Below are 12,790 nucleotides of genomic sequence, written 5' to 3'. Positions count from 1 at the left end.
CACTTGGATTATAGAGGGACATTTCAAGAAACTACTTAGTCTAAGCTGTGGGAATGGAGCAGACAGTGCTATGTGACGCTATGTGACGCACTCAGCTGTATTAAAGCTGCTTGTGTATTCTGTGCACTGTATTTCAGTGTGCAGCCATCACCGTGTTTGTAACTGTGTGTCATCCTGTTCTCTAAATAAAATTGCAATGTGCATGTAGTCCTGTCTTGATAAAAGATATGACATTTCTATCAGCGTGTCGGCTTGTGTGTGTGAGTGACGTCACATGCGGACAAAGGTCCCGTCCTGTGCAGTCTGTGTGGCAGTCTGTCGGCCAGAGAGACAGAGAGGGTGAGAGAGAGAGAGAGAAGGAGAGAGCCGCGCCAGCGCAGAGAGGCACGGAGACGAAGCAGAGAGCGCAAAGGCTTCGATATCTGGGGGGGAAATTAAAACAACTTGCATTTTTGAAAAAAAAAAACAGCCAAAAAACAACAAAGCCAAAAAACAAACAAAATCGGGACATAGCGGTGGGAAACTTTGACCGATCTTTCGCTTTTTTCCCCTGCACGGACATAAAATGAAAGGGTTACCTGGCTGCATGTTGGATTTTAAATCTTATATTACACCGCTGCGGCGTTGACTTCAGAGTTGCGCAGGCAGAGTCTGTATGAGTTGTCTGTTGGAGGAATTTTAGACACTCCGGATCAAACTTGAGTTGGACATCCAGGAACCAGTCAGGGAGTAAGCTAAACCACCTACCCACTGCTCTCACTGCATGCAGGACACTGTAAGTATTTGATATCTTATCCTCACTATTGAGAGTTTTCCCCACAATTTAACATTTGTTACATAGAGGGGGTACATGTATAGGTTTATGTGGACCGCTGTCTTACTATGCACATATGCCTAAGAGTGGGCATCTTTTCATAATCAAAAGTATACCTGCCACGTAGACGTGGCGATAGAGCAGTCAGTTCAGATAAAGGCTTTGATGGTATTAGCAGATGCCTGGAGCCCCTCAGCGCACCGTTATTTCAACGGGAGACGCGCAGTTGTGCGTCTATAGAGGATGTGAGAACAGGGACGCGGCTGGAATGAAGGACTTGTTGCGCCAGAACTGGGCTCTTTATCAAACTCTGGGATTGGAACAACACTTGTAAATGGGAGTGAGAGGAAAAAAATAAATGGGCGTTGGGTGTAGGAGTTTATAAAGGCTGACATCTGTTTAGATTTTCCACGCTGATCTCGTTATAGAGAATGTGTTCTTATGATCTTATTTTAGATTTCTTTATCGAATCTCTGCGTCTTCCTCCCCCAAATCAAATCTAAACTCATTCTAACCAGCATCGGTTATTCAAGAGAAAACACTTGTGCTGTCAGTGTGAGTATTACAGATGACCAAACCACCAGCAGCATGTTGAAGCATTTCTTGTAGTGCTGGCGTCTTTCCAAAGAAAACGCCTTGACTCTGTCTTCTGCCGGCAGGCGTCAATCCACCCTACTCAAGCCCTAAAAATCAACTGTAACTGTTACAATTTTAGCAGACGTTAGTAACACCTTCGGGAAACAAAGTGATTTAGTTATTTATCGAACACAAGATAGTTAAGTTTAACTGTATGAATTTAGGGTACACAGGCTTCACCTGTTATGGCAGAGATGGATAGCTCAGAGGTCCAACTTGTAGTCTAAAAGTCAAAAGGAGCAATAATTCCAACATCTTAAGACCAACTGGGATGGAATGCTTGGGTTTTTTTTTTTTTCATCTGACAGGTTCTGATCAGATGCTGTGTTGTTTGTCGGTTAGTCATAATAAGTCATGCATAACAAACTGGAGATAAATATACATGAAACAGCTCTTGTGGGGACCTTGCTGACTGTTATCGGACAAAAGCACGTCTTAAAAGCTCTGTTTCTGTTATTGGCACTGTGAAACACTCTTAATGGAAAAATCTGAATCTCCCTTGAGACCCGTGGGACTTAATTTAGAACAGGTTTGCTCAAACTTTAACTTGCCCAACAATTAAGCTGAGTTAAGATGTTCTAGATGATATAGGGTGAAATGAAGCCATTGAGTTCTGTCCTTACTTGAATTTTCTTAGTCAAAACTCCCCATGGCAAATTTCCATTTGAAGATGAACCATTTCACATCTATACAAGAGATAAAAAGGCATAACTGAGTACTTTTATGTTTCCTGAAAGAGCTCTTTTGAGCCACACACATCTGGTTTGTCATCAATCTCCACAGACCTCAGGGATGGATTTCTGTTACCTTAGCCTGGGTCATGCATTCAAATAAACACAGTTGGCTGTGTTCTTGCTTGGAAAGTGACAAAAGACTTCACAGCTGTGTGATGCGATGCGATGAGATGTGATGCGTTTTACTGGCTCCTTTTAGTTCCTGTTATTGGCAGTTTGCTCATTATATGCCTATTCCTTCTAAAGTATTATTATTGTTTTGAAGAATGTTATACACCCACCAAAAAAACCTTGAAACTTGACCAGAAAAGTTTATTAAGTTCATGACCTTCCTTTTTTTTATCAAAGTTTCCACATGCACCCAAGATATGTGATAAGACCGCAGGGTTTCTGTGTCATCAAAGTAAATTTGAACTGATTGAGAAGGCCTGCTGTAAGAGAAAAAAGGTGCTTGATACATGCTGTCACTCCCTTTTGATGTTTCCTGATTAACACTAATTTGGGACTCAAATGGTGTCTCTGTGTCTGAGTGGGTGTGTTTATTTGTGTATTCACAAGAGAGAGTGAGACCACTGCTTACCTACCACCCGCTGTCACAGGTCTCAGGGGGTCTTTGATGCTAAAGAGAGTGATAGGACCATTAGCACTCCTGAAGAGAGATTTCAAATGACTTTGGCTGCATCCACACTAATGCGTTTTTGTTTGAAAACGCATAGTTTTCTCTCCGTTTTGGCCTCCCGTCCACACTGAGACGGCATTTTCCCCAAGGAAAACGCAGCGTTTTGAAAACGCTCTCGAAAATGAATACATTTCAAAACGGAGCTGTCCCTTCACAGTGTAGACACTCGAAAGCGCAGACTTTCTTAAACGATGATGCGTTTTAGTCATGTGACGCAGTCATGTGACCAATTAAACAAAGATAGCGGAGGGCATTGTACAGCAGTTGTTTTGATTGCTCTCAATTTTGACAGCCCTAAAAAAGATTACTATCAGTTTGTACATGCTCCAGATAGCTTTTCTTCAAATTCTTTAATTCTCACTCGCATTTGCGCATGCGCAGGACTGGAACGTAAGCGTTTTCAATGTGGACGCACAACTCTGTGAAAACGACTGAAAACGCTAGTGTGGACGCAGAGCGTTTTCAGACGAAAACGCCGTTTTCAAATCCATCCGGGCTAGTGTGGACGTAGCCTTTGAAGCGACTTTAATCATGGATTCGACATTCTCGACATTTCTTACAGCCTTAAGCAACCAGAATGAAAGATTTCTCTTTAATAGTTTGTTGAATATCGATTTAGTTTTATTTACTTATTTGATGGATAGTGTGGATAAGTTAGATTTTAATCTGATCATAAAAAAAACTAAGAAACAGGAGATCAATCCAACAAGCACAGTGGTTCAATTATTGTCATATATACAAAATCTCACATTTTTTGGACATTTCTTTTCTGGGAAATTCTTCAGTAGTGTAGTGAGCCACATAGTTCTTATTTACTGAACTAGGTCAATTTGTTCACTCTTGATATAGCTTATTTAAGTCATTCTCAAGTACTTATTTAAAAAACAACAACTGTATAAATCTGCTTTTTTTCATTTAGCATCATCTTATGGTAACAAAAATAACATTTTCAAGTAGCTGCAGCACTCTGTGACACACAAACCAAATTAATTTAGTGCAACATTTTACAACTTACACAGCTACTGTAGAGTGTTGTAAAATTAAGACATAACTCGGGAAGAGAGAAAGTGAGAGATGATAGTGTCATACAACAAGCAGGAAAAAAAAACAGATAAGTGTAAAAGACTTATGATGCCATTGTATTAAAAAACAGTTGATGATGATTTAAAGTGACAGTGTTTGAGTGCTTTTGTTGAATGATACTTTGTCTATATATAGATTTAGATATATATATAGGCCACAAACATTTTTATTTACTAGTCAAGTGCACTTAAAATATGGGTAAAGCAAAGAGGCTCAGAGAAGCACCTCGGGTTCTTAGCCCTTAAAGTTGTTGTTGATAGATTTGATGGGGTTACAGAAACATACTCATCTGAAAGTCATTCCAGAGAAGTTGATTCTTTTGACTTCTGACCTCTTTTATCAAACTAAACAGAACTCCCATTGCAAAGACTTACTGTCTCCCCTGAAGATGACTGCTTTATGTTTCCCGTCATGAGCTTTGACGTCCATCAAAAGCCTGGGTTCTTGAAACATCTGTGTTGTGATTACTGGAACCCTGATTTTTCCTCCCCCTATTCTAAGGAACTGCATTCCACCCATTCTTACTCCATAGGTCCAGATTGTTTCCACATTAATGCAGCAACCTGCATGAATGTGTGAGCAGTTGCTGCAGAAAAGAAATTTCTTCAAGGGCCATTTAAACAGGGAAGTAATTCAAAATAGGCTGTTCACAGCTATAAAAAATATACAAAAGATAGAACAAATAGTTATAAATGGTTTTAGAATCACTGATACTCTCTCTGAAGTTATCTTGACTTTTACTTACATACACATGCATTCTTATTAACATGAGTTACAGATATTATGCTCCTCAGTGTCTGCACAGTCTTTGAACATTACTGTGAAGTTAATTAATCAAAATTTAAAAAATGATGCAATAAGGACCTTAAATCTAAAATGAATACAGTAGTTGTGATATATTTTATTATCAGTTACTGTCAATAACATAAACAATATCTGAAAATATCTCTCAAACTTCAGCTTGTTCTTGGTTCTGGGATCAAGTAATTATAGCTGTATATCTCATCTTCTGAAAACATTACCTTTGGCTTTTAATAGATAGACTTTGATAGAATTTGCTCATAACTACTTATTTGGAAGCAGTCGTTTGTTTTTCTCAATGTATGTAGCCATTTCTTCTGTTTATCCACAGGGAGGTTTGTTGCCATCTTCTACCTTTACAATTCATTTTTTTACCTTAGATAAATGGAAAAAAGAAATTGTGGTTTTGACAGGAAACTGACAGCTGTCAGATTAACACTACTGTGATTGCATGGCTACAGTGATACACAATGAATGTTGTTTTGGGAAGTAAATATATTTGATGTTAATGTAGTTACTGTATATTCCAAACGAACTTCAGATAACGTCATGGCATGCTGGAAACATTCATAAATATTTAAAGAAAGCAGATTTGCACAGTTTGGTAAATCTATACACAAACTGCTCACAACTATCAGTGTGTACATATTATTATGCTGTCATCATGTAAGGTATTGTTTTTTCAATCCACAGTTTAGCTGGTGCTAACAGAAAAGAAAATGGACCCAATATTTACCCAGAAAGATTACATGAATTAGGTTAGAATACACAATCACTTGCACAAAGGGTAGATGTGTATTTACTGCAAAGTGTTTTGGATGCATACAGTACATGTTTTGGCTCTCCAAAATATGGAACAGTCATATTATGTTACCACTTTACTTACAAGTTCTTCTTTATTGAGAGGCAGGCTTTAAGGGCTTAAAAGGATAATGGTCAGTGTGACCAAAAGCCAAGTGTTCATCCATGTGATGTTTACATTGTCAGGAGCTCAACCCACAATGGTGCAGTACTGTAGGCTCGTGCTGCCAGACACTGGACCACATCAGTTAGAGATAAACACATTTAGTGGCTCTAATGCTAACATGGTTCAAGACATAGACCCTGCACTTACCACTTATTTCTCTAATGACCACTCATTAACTTCCTTGTAACAGATCATGTGTGGCTTTGAGGCAGAAGACGGTTAAAATCATCTGAAAGGTGTCCGTCATGCATGAAAGAAAGAGGAACTGAGAAACACCATAATGAGGAAATAATTTTTCAACCCAGCACAAATCATGACTCTTTCTGGGGTTCTGTATTAGTATGATTATTTGGTTCTGTACTTCACCACGCTCTTTTTGAAGTGAAACAATGACACTAACCCTTTTTTCAGATGTTACATAGCATTTTAAAGTAGTATAATTCAATGCAGTCGAAGAGTGAAATGCTCTTTTAAAACAATGCAATGAGGTCTTTAGAATATGAGGAGCCCTGCTTATTCAAGACTTTGTATGTAATCAGAAGGAGTTTAAATTGAATTTTGAATTTAACAGGGGGCCAATGAAGAGAAGCTAACATATGAGAAATATTACCTGTCTTTTTTGTTCCTGGTAGTGATACTTTGTACAAAAACTTAATGTTTCATTGTATTTCAAAGGACATATTTTGATTGAAATGACTCCCACATTACTCATAGTGTTACTGGAAGTATCTAATCAGCCAAATAGATGGCAGCAAATCAAACATGCTGACATAGTCAAGATAACCTGCTAAAGTGAGCATCAAAATTGGGAAGAAAGGTCAATGAAGTGACTTTGACTGGTAAATGGCCTGTATCCACCAATTCACACACAGGTGATGGTAAGCTACATTGTAGTCACAGCCACCCGGTGGCGCACTGACATTGGCGAGGCTGCCGGACACTGGCGCCACCGGGCCCTCTGACCACCACCAGTAGGCAACGGGTGAAGTGTCTTGCCCAAGCCGGGGCTCGAACCGGCAACCTTCCGATTACAAGGCAAACTCCCAACTCTTGAGCCACGATCTCCCCACAACGAATGTGGTTGTTGATGTCAGATGAGTTGGTCTGAACATTTCCGAAATTGCTGATTTACTGGGATTTTCCCGCACAACCGTTTCTACTGTTTACAGAAAATGACCCAAGTAAAAGAATATATCCAGTGTGTGGTAGATGACTGAGTTGATAGGAAATGAACAGAAACTCCAATAACCCTTTGTTACAACTGAGATATGAAGATACTCCTTTCTGAATGCATAACACATCAAACCTTAAAGGTACCATACCAAATGTCCATCCTGTGTGCTTATAATAGGAACCAGGCCTCCAATTCAAATAAGGCTTACCAAAATTGGACAATAGACGATTGTAAAAATGTTACCTAGTGTGATAAGTCTTAATTTCCCCTGGATCATTTCGATGGTAGGGCCAGACTTTTCTCTTAAAGCCTTTTATGACCATGGTTTACCAATCTTCCAGTAGGATAACACTCCATGCCACAAAGCTCAAATCATTTCAAACAGGTTTCTTGAACATGACAATGAGTTTACTGTACTCAAATAGTTTCCACAGTCACTGGATCTCAATCCAACAGAGCACTTTTGTGATGTGGTGGAATGGGATATTCCCATTATGGATGTGCAGCTGAAAAATCTGTACCAGTTGTGTGATGCTATCATGGTACTTTGGACCAAAATCTCTGAGGAATGTTTCCAGGACCTTGTTGAATCTCAGCCATGAAGGATTAAGGCAGCTTGGAAGACAAAATGGGATCTGGTATCCAATAAAAAAGGTATCCAATGAGCATACACAGATGAAGATACAGACATATGCATACATTTATGCATATGTAAATCTAGATATATACACAAATTAATCATCATTTCAAATTATGACCACATGCACACATTTGTTTTTATTCAGTGCAGTGCATTAATGGTTTTGACAGGCCAGGTTATTAAAGTGATGAATTTGAAGAACACTTTTGAGTCAAACCCTGAAATCTCTGCAGACGACACTGACGCAATCCCATATTGCATCTGAGCTCCGGTGATGTAATTTGTGGAATCTGGCTCTAATAGTGCAATTTCATTAGAGAACATGCCTGTTAATAAAATCCAGAAAAACAAAAAAACAAAAATAAAAACAAACTGATACATATGGTAGTGACTGTTTAGGTAAAAAAAAAATGTAATCCAGTCATTGTTAAATACTTCAGTTATTATAATAAAACCACTTGTTATAAATGGTTCTTAGACTGTTTTAAATGCATTCATACAACCGTCCATCAATTATTCATCTATTTTAAGCATCTTTTTCTTTCTTTTACAGTTTCTTTTTAAAATATATCTTAAACCACTGTAAGAAGGAGGATTTTTAATAGCAGATTCCCCTTTTTATGCCTTCTAGCATAAAGATTTGCTCTACCTAAACATGTGGGACAGATGAGAAAGATCTTAAAGTTAATAATCTGAGTTACATGACAGTTCCAAAATGAAAAGCTGCATCATATGCCACCACATAGATAATAACTAGTGAGTTGGATTTTGGTTGTCACTAGACTTTCCAAAGCTATGATCCCTGTGAGAATTTATAGCCAAATTAAAACAGCTTTTATATGTTATTTATGATTCTGCTCATTATTTAGAAATAACAAATTGCTGTCAGTGGCTTTGGAAAAACCGAAAGCCACTGTGAAACCGAGCCGCCTCTCTCTATGTAATTTAGAAGTTAACTCCTTCTCCTTGTGAAATGAAACATTATTTTGTCAGTGCATCCAGGAGTAACCGTTCCCAATGTGCTTCTGTTGGTGGTGTGATGAAACGCTGCTCCTTGAAATGCCTGAAATATGATTTTTCATCTTTTAAAATGCACTATTTGTTTATTTATTTTACTGCCATAATGTTTTGGTAGAAAATTCTGTTCAATATTATGTATAGTATACTCGATATATTTAGCCTATCACTGTTTAGTGTGGTTTTTGTCACTAAAGAATATTGTGTATGTTTGAAGCTCCTACATTTTCTAAATGCATTCATATCACTACCAGAGAGCTCTTTTTGAGAAAAAAAAAAAGCAACAATTAAAGCAAGCCAACAATGTTGGTTATGTATTTCACTACTGAATTGCATTCTTGTTTATTTATGCAATTGTGGTGCTTGATTACACTAATAGTCCTACAAAGGTGTAGTATTCTATTCTATTCTATTCTATTCCAGTATAATGACCATTTGGGGCCATGTGTGCTGTGATGGAAGTGGTTCGAAGGGTATCATCCTCTGATGAGCTGTGAATCAGCCGGTCACGCCTGCAGTCACTCATGACTCAACACAGGCTCTCAATCCAATCCTTGTTCCGAGTTCTGTCGGTACGCAGCAACTGTTTGAGTGTATGTGCAAGTGTGTGCGTGTGTGTGTGGTTTGTAATGATAAAGATAAAGTTAGAGAATGAAAGCCTATGTGGCTGAGTGTTTGTGTGCATGCTAGCTTGTAGAAGCCCTGCGTCTCTGCTTTCTGGGGTGGGAGAGATGGAAACAATGGTCACATTGTGTGGAGAGTTGGCAAAGATGGGAGGAGGGAGCTGGAGGAAAAGACGCAGGCAACAGGAGAGGAAATCTGAGAAGAAAAAGATTGCAGAAGATGAGCACAAGGGCAAAGAGGAGAGGGGGACACAGAGGTGGAAAGAGAAAAGGAAAGAGATTTGGAGGTGAGGGATGGAAGAACCGTGGGAAGTTATGAGACTTTTTGGTTTCAGTTTCATGTTTGAGTTGAACATGGATTAAACACACATTTAAAATTCCCAATAATCAAGCTGCAATCAAATATTTCCTATAGATAATCTAAAATGCATTGAAATGTAGAAAAAAATACTTTTTGAACCCATTTGAAGTACATTTCCAAACATATGGGTAGCCTTGCATAGTGATTCATACCATATACCATGATACATAGTATGAAATAAAATTCCTCCATTTTAGTCATTTTTGATCAATATGTAGTTGTTACATCCTGTGAGGCTGTGGGAGTGTGTGGGGTGTTTGCCCGCTCTCCCCGCCTCTTCCTCTCTTGCCACTCCTACCCCCTCTGTCTCTCTCACTCTCCGCTCTCCCCAGGACACAGCTGCTTTTGATTAGCCTCGTTTGCCACCTGACTCCAGTCAGCAATCACCTCTGAGGCTATTTAAACTGGGGATGAGTGGTGAGCAGGGTGTTTTTTTTTCCCCTCTGTGGTGCGACACGGTTTTTGTGCTAGGTTTTGGACAGACAGCCGCCTTCTGACTAGTGAGTAGATGGGCTTGTGGGCCCTGAGAGTGTCTCCCTGTGTTAAGGAGTAGGGTAGGAAGTGTGGGAAGTGCCTCCCATTTTTGTTTAGTAGTCTACTTGTCTTTTGTTGCTGCGAGTGTTTCCTTTGTTTCTTTGGCATTATTGGTAAAACGGCATTGCCGGCTCTTTAAGTTAATGTCGTTTGTAATAAACCTATATCATTTGTAATAAAACTATTTTAATACAGAACAACTCTGTCTGTTTTCCTTTTCATTCTGTTTCTGGACTCATTTGTTACTGGTCCCCTCACTCGCATGCCTAGACCCCTTCGGGGGGAACGTAACAATGTGGGGGCTCGTCCGGGATCTGAATGGAAGGAACAGCAATTGAGTTTTAGGGAGTTGTTTGCCGGTGGCCTGTTTAGTTGTATGGTATCTGCTGCGCTCTCTCTCCAGTTAGCAAAGGGGAGTGTCTAGCTGAGCGTAAGCTCCTCTTTCAGGCACTCATTTTTTATTTTGCCTTTATTATTTTCGGAGTAATCCCGGGTGGGGATTAGTTCCCTGTCGGGGGTAGGCTTGTCGGTGCTTTGTGCACTTGATGCTTAGCCTTTAAAGTTGCCTTGAGCCTGGTACACTCCAGAAGCTAACTAGGCTGAAATTTTAGTAGGTAGGTCTGGGGAGAGGGTCGGTGGTATTTTTATTTATTGGTTAACCTGCGGCCACACATTTCCCACCTGAGTTTTGGAGGTGGTGTTTCTTTGTTGTTATTGTTAGCCTCAGGTAGTTTTTGTTTTAGATTTAATGGCTACCTTTGATATTGCTGTGTTTAAGGAAAACCCCTCGCTTGGGATAGTGGCCTTGCCAGTGTCTGCCAGTCCACTTGAGCATGGTGTAGCATCTCAGCCTGTTCCGCAGGTGGCAGCTCAAGCTGTAGGTCCATTGGTGTCTACACCTGTTGCTCAGGGGCTGCCTGAGGACAAAGCCATGACATTGCCTCGCTTCGAACCTCTCTCCATTGAATCAAGTGTAGGCTGGAAGCAGGATGCTAAGCTCCGTGTACGCCTGGCTCGTCTCCAGTTGGAAAAGGAGGATCGTGAGAGGGAGTTCCAGCTAAAGGAGTTGGAGCTTAGGCGTTTAGACGCAGAGCTTGCCAGAGCCAGGGAGGTCGAATTGAAAAAGGTGGAGGTGGAGGCGGAGACAGCTGTTAAGTTGCGACAGCTGGAACTCCGGCAGGCTTCTCTTCCTCCGACTGCCTCCATTCGTCAGGCAGACACACCATTTGATGTAGGGAAAAATAGTCGTCTGGTTCCGGTGTTCCATGACACTGAGGTCGACAGCTACTTCGAGTCGTTTGAACGAATAGCCACGGCCTTGCACTGGCCACGGGATTCGTGGGCCATTTTGCTCCAATGTAAGCTGGTAGGTAAGGCTCAAGAAGTTTGTTCCTCATTGTCAGCTGAGGACAGCTTGGACTATGACAAGCTGAAAATTGCTATCCTGCTGGCTTATGAGCTGGTCCCAGAAGCCTATAGGCAGCGTTTCCGGGGGTTGAAAAGGGGACAGGGTCAGTCTTATCTTGATTTCGCCAGGGGAAAAAGGTGTTCTTTTTGATCGGTGGTGTGCCTGCAAAGCCACTGACCTGGCTTCGATCCGGGAACTAATGCTCATAGAGGAATTTAAGAACTGCATTGCTGAGCGTATCGCAGTATATATTAATGAACAGAAGGTTTCCTTGCTACAGCAGGCTGCGACGCTGGCTGATGAGTTCGCGCTCGTCCATAAAACCAGTGTCAGTAGGTATGACCGGCGCGATGCCCCAGTGAAGGCTAGCAAGGTGCCAGTTGCACCGCACCCAAAGAGTGAGGTATTTGGGTTTCGTCCCAAGGCAGACCGAAAGTGTTTTTTCTGTTTTTAAGTCTGGCCACTTGATCGCAGATTGTGAGGCTTATAAACGGAAACAGTCTCGACTTCACGTAAACCAAAAGGGGTCAGGCTGATTAAAACCATGCCTCCTGTCAGTAGGCCCCCCTCCCCTGAGACCCCGGATGAGTGTTTTAAGCCCTTCATTTTTAAGGGGACAGTTTCGCTTTCTGGTAAGACCGAGGATAAGCGTGAAGTGACCATTCTGCGTGATACTGGTGGTTCACAGTCCCTCATACTAGCTAGTGTGCTTGAATTTAATGAGAAGTCTGACTGTGACTCTAGCATCATCGTAAGAGGTGTTGGGATGAGTTTTGTGCCTGCTCCCCTCCATCGTATTTGGGTACAGAGTGAGCTGGTGAGTGGTTCCTTCTCAGTGGGTGTGCGGCCTTCTTTCCCAATTAATGGGGTGGATTTTATAATGGGAAATGGTATCGTGGGCACTTGTGAAGGCTCAGAAAGAAGACCCTTCATTAGTTAAGTGTTTTACCGCTGCAGCTCAGGATAAGGGTGGTGAGGGGAGCAAGAAGCAGACATTTTTCGTTTGGGAAGGTTTATTGATGCGCAAGTGGACCCCAAGGCCTGGAGAAGACTGGAGCGCAGTGCGGCAGATGGTGGTTCCGACAAGTCTGCGGCGGCATGTGCTACAGTTAGCACATGATCATGCATGGTCAGGTCATTTGGGTGTCACTAAAATGTATGACCGTATACTGCAGCATTTCTTTTGGCCGGCAATGAAAGCAGATGTAGTGCAGTTTTGTAACACCTGTCACACTTGCCAGCTTGTGGGTAAACCGAACCAGACGGTGCCCCCCGCCCCTCTACGTCCTATCCCTGCTGTCGGTGAACCATTTGAGCAT

General features: G+C 41.1%; 1 protein-coding gene across 1 annotated transcript in view; it reads left to right on the top strand.

Annotated features, from left to right (window-relative positions):
- Window positions 1–232: 232 nt before the first annotated feature.
- The window catches only part of lpar1 (lysophosphatidic acid receptor 1), a 43,114-nt gene continuing 30,556 nt past the window's right edge, over window positions 233–12,790 (top strand). Inside the window, exon 1 of the mRNA XM_026174246.1 lies at window positions 233–775. The gene's annotated coding sequence lies outside the window, so the exon portion shown is untranslated. The remainder of the gene's footprint in view (window positions 776–12,790) is intronic.

This window comes from Astatotilapia calliptera, chromosome 7, assembly GCF_900246225.1.
Source record: "Astatotilapia calliptera chromosome 7, fAstCal1.2, whole genome shotgun sequence".
Lineage (NCBI taxonomy): Eukaryota > Metazoa > Chordata > Actinopteri > Cichliformes > Cichlidae > Astatotilapia > Astatotilapia calliptera.
This window is presented reverse-complemented; position numbering and strand designations above follow the sequence as displayed.